Below are 6,915 nucleotides of genomic sequence, written 5' to 3' on the forward strand. Positions count from 1 at the left end.
ATGATAAAGGTCCGAGCTGGGCCCTTGGCTGGGTCGCTGAGCCTGCCCCGCTCCGGGAAGCCCCAAGCCTCAGGCATCGTGTGAGGGGCGCCCCCTAGAGTTGGGCATTGCCTGGATGGTAACCGGCGTTGGCGGAGCTGCTCCAGGCCAATGAATGCTTTTCGTTCTCCAAACCGTGACTGTTCCCACTTAAAGTGTAAGGGAAGCTGAACCTTAGGGTAAATAACTTGCCGGGTCATAAAATGTATGAATGGGAAATTCGCGGTTGAAACTCGTTTATCTGAGTCCCAATCACGGTCAAAACCATTACCCCTACTGCTGGTTTCCATTGCTACAATTGAGTCCATGCGTAGAAATAAGTGCATTTCCTACTCAGCTTCTCAATATTTTGGAGAAAAATTTGGATTCCTCAAGGTGGTAAAAAATAAAACAATCCGGCTTGGGGAAGGCCAAGGGACTGAAAGTTGGCGCATCTATCTCAGGGACTGCAGTGCTGGGAAGGGAGAAGAGCCATCTCCCTTCTCTGTTGCCAAGGCTGCCGGTTTCCACGGCAACCCTAAATCCGGAGTTACCCGGATAATTGAGATACTAGTGCACTGTAATGTTTCCAGGCACCTGAGGGTCTTCAGGTGTTACTAGGCATGAGTCAGAGGCAGGGTCTACACAGCTCAGATAGCCCAGGTGCAGGGGAGTATTGCTGTTTCTAGGAGACTGACTTGATTCTGATGGCTTCTCAGTTTTTATTCAGTCCTGGATCAGAAATCATAGATAGGTCAAGAAGGAGTTTCATAAATGGAATGCAGATCCATAGTAAGTTACCATGGAGACATGAAGAGTATGCTACTTTTTTTTTCTCTGTAGCAGAAAATACTGACTCATCTGGGCCACTGCTATAGCTAATAGAGGGACTTTTTCCCCAGGCAACTCATTCAGCCCTTGATAGTGTCTGAGAAGCTTGATGCCTACAGCCATCCTGTTAAGCTCAGTGACCCTAAGTGGGACTGCTTCTTCCTTTGCCGTAGCACCAGCTGCCATGACCTTGGGTGTTCTGTCCAAGCTCAGAGGCTCCCTGAGTCATTTGATGTCCACGGCTTTTGGGGGAAGCCATCTTCCCTCCTGGAGGGGCCGGTGTGGGCTGGAGGCTTGGAGGGGAGTTCTGCTCAGACTGGGCAGTGTTCCAACATATCTGACCAGAAAGACATCAAAAGAGGAGTGTGGGAGACAATCCGTTCCTGAGTATGATTTTTCCTTCTGCTCTGACTTGTGAAGGCTGGGGCCAATTTTCTCCTCTACAGAAGAAAAGAGGATTATGGAACCTATGTCATCAGGCTGTAATGAACATTCTCCGTAGAACTGAATGTGTAAAGAACTTATCAGAGCCATGAGTATGTGGTAGAGAGAATCTCAAAATGATACAGCTATTAATTTTCTTTTCCTAAGCTCTTCCCTTTTCATTTTATGAAAAACCCTTGGGAAAAAAATACCATATACGTGAAAAAAGAAATCAGCTCTACCTTCTCCGACGTAATGTGTGAAGCCCAACTGAAAATAATCTGGTCACAGGCATGAATGGTGGAGCTGAAGGAGATGTGGGAGGCTGGGGAGAGGAAGTGGGGTCACACGCCAACACCAAATCTTGACTCCAACCCAAGCCCCTGTCGCTCCTTGATTTCCCTCTGTGCCCTTGGTTCCATGCTGTGGCTGATCCCCCTCTACGCTTGGACAGTCATGCACACGTAATAAAATGGCTTATCCTAGCTCTGGGGCGATATCAGGGTTCCCAACATTTTTTAACCTTCCTGTTATTAGTCGGTTTCCTAGTTACTCAGTAGAACTAAAACCTGGCTGGCTGAAGCCTGTGATTATTCACCTATTATGGCTTGATTCACAGGGAACACCGAGCTTTACAGTAAATTAAACCCTAATAAAAGTACGGCCCTTGTGCTTGCAGATCAAAAGTCGAACGTGTTAGAAGGAAATGAAAAGTCAGAAGGCACGCGGGGTGAAATGATCAGATGTACTATGTCAAACTGAGCTTAAAAGCCGTCTTCACTCTTTTCCCTTAAGAAAGAGGGAAGCTCACGGAAGAGAAAAAGTGTATTACAGAAGAACATATGTGGTTAAATACTAGATGTCTAGAGACTAAAATGAAGAGTGCTTTAGAATTCAGATGTAATTATTAAAAATGATTAGCTTTCCAAGTCATTTTGTAAATATAAAAAAACAAAAAAACAAAAACAACAAACTCCCCAAACCAAAAATACTTCCTTAGAAACACGTCTGTATTTACCTTGAACTCCAAATTGGTAGTCGATGTTCAGTATGTGGTGGTTTCCACTTGTCAACTAAACAGACGTCATTTGGTTTGCGGCGTATCATTCATTCATTAGGCAAACATACAGTCAGCTGCTGAGCAGACAAAGACCAATGAGGCTGAGTCCCCACCCCTGAAGAAGTAAAACTGAGTCCACAGTAATGTGAAAAATCACACACAAACAGAAGACTGGAAATCCTGGAGGTGGGGGTGGGTGGGAGAGGGAAATGCACTTAGAAAGCAGTGAATTCCTCTACTGACCACTTACACTGCAGTCCCCGGGTGGGTGGCGTCTGGCAGCAGCAGCTGGCCCACTGATGCATGCCAGGGTCAGGGAAGGGATGAAGTTGAGCTCTGTAACACCCATGTACCCCCACCTCCCGGTGGGCACACCACATTCCTACCATCCAAGCCACTCTCCACTCTTGCCCTTTTGCAGGCTGGCACAGATACCAGGAATCCCGGGCAACCTGGGGTCATCTGGCAGCCTCCCAGCCTCCTGATGGGGTGGTCCTAAGCAGTATCTATCTTCTTTGCGAAGACTTTTTGGAATAGCGAGCCTGGGACTACCCTGGAGATGGGTTAATTTTTCTTGATGGCCCATTATAACTTCTTCCGCTGTTGGCAGCCTCATTTGTCCACTGGGTTCCCTATGGGTACGAAGGCATTAAAAACATGGTAGAGCTTATGATCTTGACCTCTGAGGGGTAGTTTTTAGGGTCAGACTCCCTGCGTCATATCCCAGCTCAATCTTTCACTAGGCATCCAGTGTGGCCATGGGAAAGTTACTTAACCTCTCTGGGCCTCAGTTTCCTTCTCTGACAAGTTTGATTAATAGTGGTGCTGAGATTTCTTCCAGGGCTGCCTGAGGATGAAATGAGTTAGCGTTTCTAATGCACTTAGAAGGATGTCAAGCACACAGTTAAGTCCAAGTGTGCTGATAAAAACCAGCAGTCCCTCTGACCTGGAGAGCTTGGTCCCTTCATCCCTCCCAGCACCTCCGATGGCTGCCTTGCTCTACGCCCTGAGCAGGACTTTGGTTCATGAAAAGGAAAAGGATAGTTCAAGACCAGTGCCATCAATAGGAGCCCACGGTTCCCTTCACTGTCATTCCCTTGCCTTTGATGGTGGAAGGAAACAACGAAGTTTACAATTGGAAAGAACTTCAGAGATCTGTAGTGAGACCAGCTCCTGTTTTTATAAGGAAACTGAGGCCCAAGGAGGATCAATTCCTTGCCCACAGTCATGGGGCTGTTTCTTGGCAGGGCTGGGACTGGGGCTACTTCCAGGCCCACCTCCGCTACTGCCTCCCTTATACGGCAGTATTCTTGGTGCGTACAAACCACCATCAGAATCCACCGTGATATTAAACTGCACGATGACATGCTTTAGGCAAGTCTGGACAACAAAAATAGCAAGAGGGACCCTTTGTATTCTGTGAAACTGATAATCCCTAAATAAATGCGTCTGAAGTGTGAGTCAGACCCGCACAGATACATGATTTTATAGCTGTGTGTGTGTTTTTTCTGAATCACAAAATGATTCCCACACTATGTACTCAGCTGGGTAATACTCAGAGCATCGGCCTGACTATTTACCTTGCAGACTGGAACACTGAACCACTGGTCTTCACACAAGCCAAGAGTTAGTCATCATTGTGCCCATCCGCCTGGCAAATGATTAAGTAAGGTTAATGGACATGCCACTTTGGTGACAAACTGAAACCCGGATTAACGTTTTTAAAGCTAAATACTGTAATATGCATCAGCAGGCCTGTGAATAAATCACGGAGACGCTGGGGGTATTTATGGGACGTCCATTCTTTTGAGGAATGGCTTTCCGATGGCAGCAAGAAGTTCCCCCGCCTCTTTGCGCTTGGGAATTTTGGTCTCTGTGTCTAGGTCAGACCCACTGAGCTATTAGTACCTCTTGTTTGTAGCTGTTGTGGAAATCACACCTCCCCATGTACTTTCCTCCAGGCAGATGCTTTCTTCATCTCTAGATTCCAAACTTCACCGAGGCACTTGAACCTGCACTCCGGTTCGGGTTGAAGGTGAGGAAGAACGGCAACCCTCCACTCTTAGGCGTCCAGGAGGAGAATCATCGGCACCTGTCTTTTGGAAGAGTCTCACAGACATCACAGGAGCTTCTTGTTCTGGCAAAGAAATACCCCTTCATCAAAACAGAGCAGAGCTGACCTGCAGGTTCATGTTGTAGGAACTTTCCCCCTCCCCGGCCCTGCCCCCAACTTCATGGCTGGAGAAAGGGATAGGTGGTAGGACCGGGCTTCCACTTGGCATCTTGTAATTCTTAGTAACTGTCTTAAACAAGAAGTTCACCTGCCTTTTGCACTGGGCCCTGCAAATGACGCAGTTGGTTCCAGGTGGGATGTTTGTCCCAGGCCTTTCTGCTCCCACACGGAGCCAACAGCCATGTCACAGGCAGAGACCGTGTCTTCTTGGTCATCTTGCAGCATCCTTTCTGCTGTGACAGCAGGGATTCAAATGCACTTAAAAATCTTTTTAAAAGATTTTGTTTATTTACCTATTTGAGAGAGGGAGAGAGCATGAGCCATTGGGAGAGGTAGAGGGAGAAGCAGGCTTCCCAGTGAGCAGGGACCCCGACTCAGGGCTTGATTCCAGGACCCCAGGATCATGACCTGAGCTGAAGGCAGCCACTTCACTGACTGAGCCTCCCAGGTGCCCCAGAAACCCTGTTCCCATTCACTGTCCCCTCATTGTCCTTAAGTCCTAAATTACCACCAATCTGGGCACCTGGGTGGCTCAGTTCGTTGGGTGACTGCCTTCTGCTCAGGTCTATGATCCCGGAGCCAGAATCGAGTCCTGTATCAGGCTCCCAGCTCCATGGGGAGTCTGCTTCTCCCCATGACCTTCTCCCCTCTCATGCTCTCTCTCACTCTTGCTCTCTCAAATAAATAAATAAAATCTTTAAAAAAAAAAAAATTACCGCCAATCTGCTTCCTGTCCCGAGACTTGATTCTTGGGTACATTTCACAGGAAGGGCTTGTCTGGATGGGCTTCTGTCACTTGGCCTCGTGTTCTCAAGGAGCACCCATGTCAAAGGGTGTGTCAGTGTTCATTCCTTTTCATGGCAATGCACACTTCTCTATCCCATGTCCTGTTTCCGTTTGTAGGTACCCACAAAACCACTGGCCTGCACCATGAAGCTCACGGCATCTTTAGTGCCCAGAGTGGGCTCATCGCTGATGTTCTCTTCCTGCACCAGCCAAAGCAGAGCATGAAGAGGTGAACTCATGCCAGGCAGGACGGGGCTGGGCTGGACCCGACTGCCCACCCAACTGTCCCCCAGGGTCAGCTGCCCAGTGGCTCTGGCTCTCCGCTGATTGACCACCCCAGAAGCAGCTAAGCTTCCCTTATGGAGGGAGAACGAGGAAACTGGTCTCCTAAGCCTTGAGTACTGCTAGCTTGAGCTCGGGAGCTAGAAGTTTGTTTGACTCAACTTGGCAAGTTGTGCCTTCTTATTTCTTTATTTTCACCCTGCACTTTGGTATTTGTATAGAAAAAAATGAGTAGGCTATTTCTCTGCATGAGTCACTTGCTCTAGTTTAGGGAAAAAAGCAACCATTTTATCTATCTGCCTATCTATCCTCTACCTGTCATTTATTCATTCCAGTTTTATTAAGATATAATTGACATCATTTGACCATTTTAAATGACTTTCAGTGTAACTTCTGAATTTAAATTCTTATACTTATTTCTAAACACTTCTAGACATCATGTCTGTTCTCATCACAGCAGCCAGAGGAATACTGTTAAAACATCAGTCCTACCTGTCTTTCCTCAGTGAAAACCCTCCAATGGCCCCATGTGACTCTGAGGAAAAGCTCAAGTGCCCACCAGGTCCCCCAATGCCCCATGACCTGACTTTCCACCGTCTCTGTCATCTACCTTCCCTCCTCCATCCCGGACCCCCTCCAGGCGCCAGCTCTGGCCTTCCCCAAACACCAGGCAGCCTCCTTCCTCTCCTGGAAGAGCTCTTCCCCAGATGCCACATGGCTTCTTCTCCCTACTGCCTCCCATCTCCATTAGTCACCTTTGCTGAGACCTTCCCTGGCTACCCTTCGGAAATTTCAACCAATACCATCAGACCCACGTGGTTGTTTCTTTTTCTTAAGCCCATAGTATTATTTACTATTCTTTACAGCTCACTTTTTTACCTGACTCATTATCTCTCCAGCACAAATTCTTCCACGTTAGGGCATGCACTATATCTGTTTTGTTTCCTACTTTTCTGTAATGTGTGGAACAATTCCTGACACACAGGACTCAATAAATATTTGTTGGGTAAATGACATTAATGAATTCTGAGGGTGAATTTTCATCACCTTTCCAATGTACACATAGAATGTTGGCTAGTAAGTATGGATACATGTAAGAAAAATTCTACCCATAAAAAGATGTGAATACATTATGTAATGTCCTTTATAATATTTTGCTGAAATGGAAAAAAAAAAAAACCCCTATAGTAATGGTGGAATCTTGTGCTTATGGGGGCAACTGCTTGGCTCAATCAGTTGAGCGTTAGTTAGACTCTTGATTTCGGCTCAAGTCATGATCTCA

This window comes from Lutra lutra, chromosome 1 (assembly GCF_902655055.1).
Source record: "Lutra lutra chromosome 1, mLutLut1.2, whole genome shotgun sequence".
In the NCBI taxonomy this organism is placed as follows: domain Eukaryota; kingdom Metazoa; phylum Chordata; class Mammalia; order Carnivora; family Mustelidae; genus Lutra; species Lutra lutra.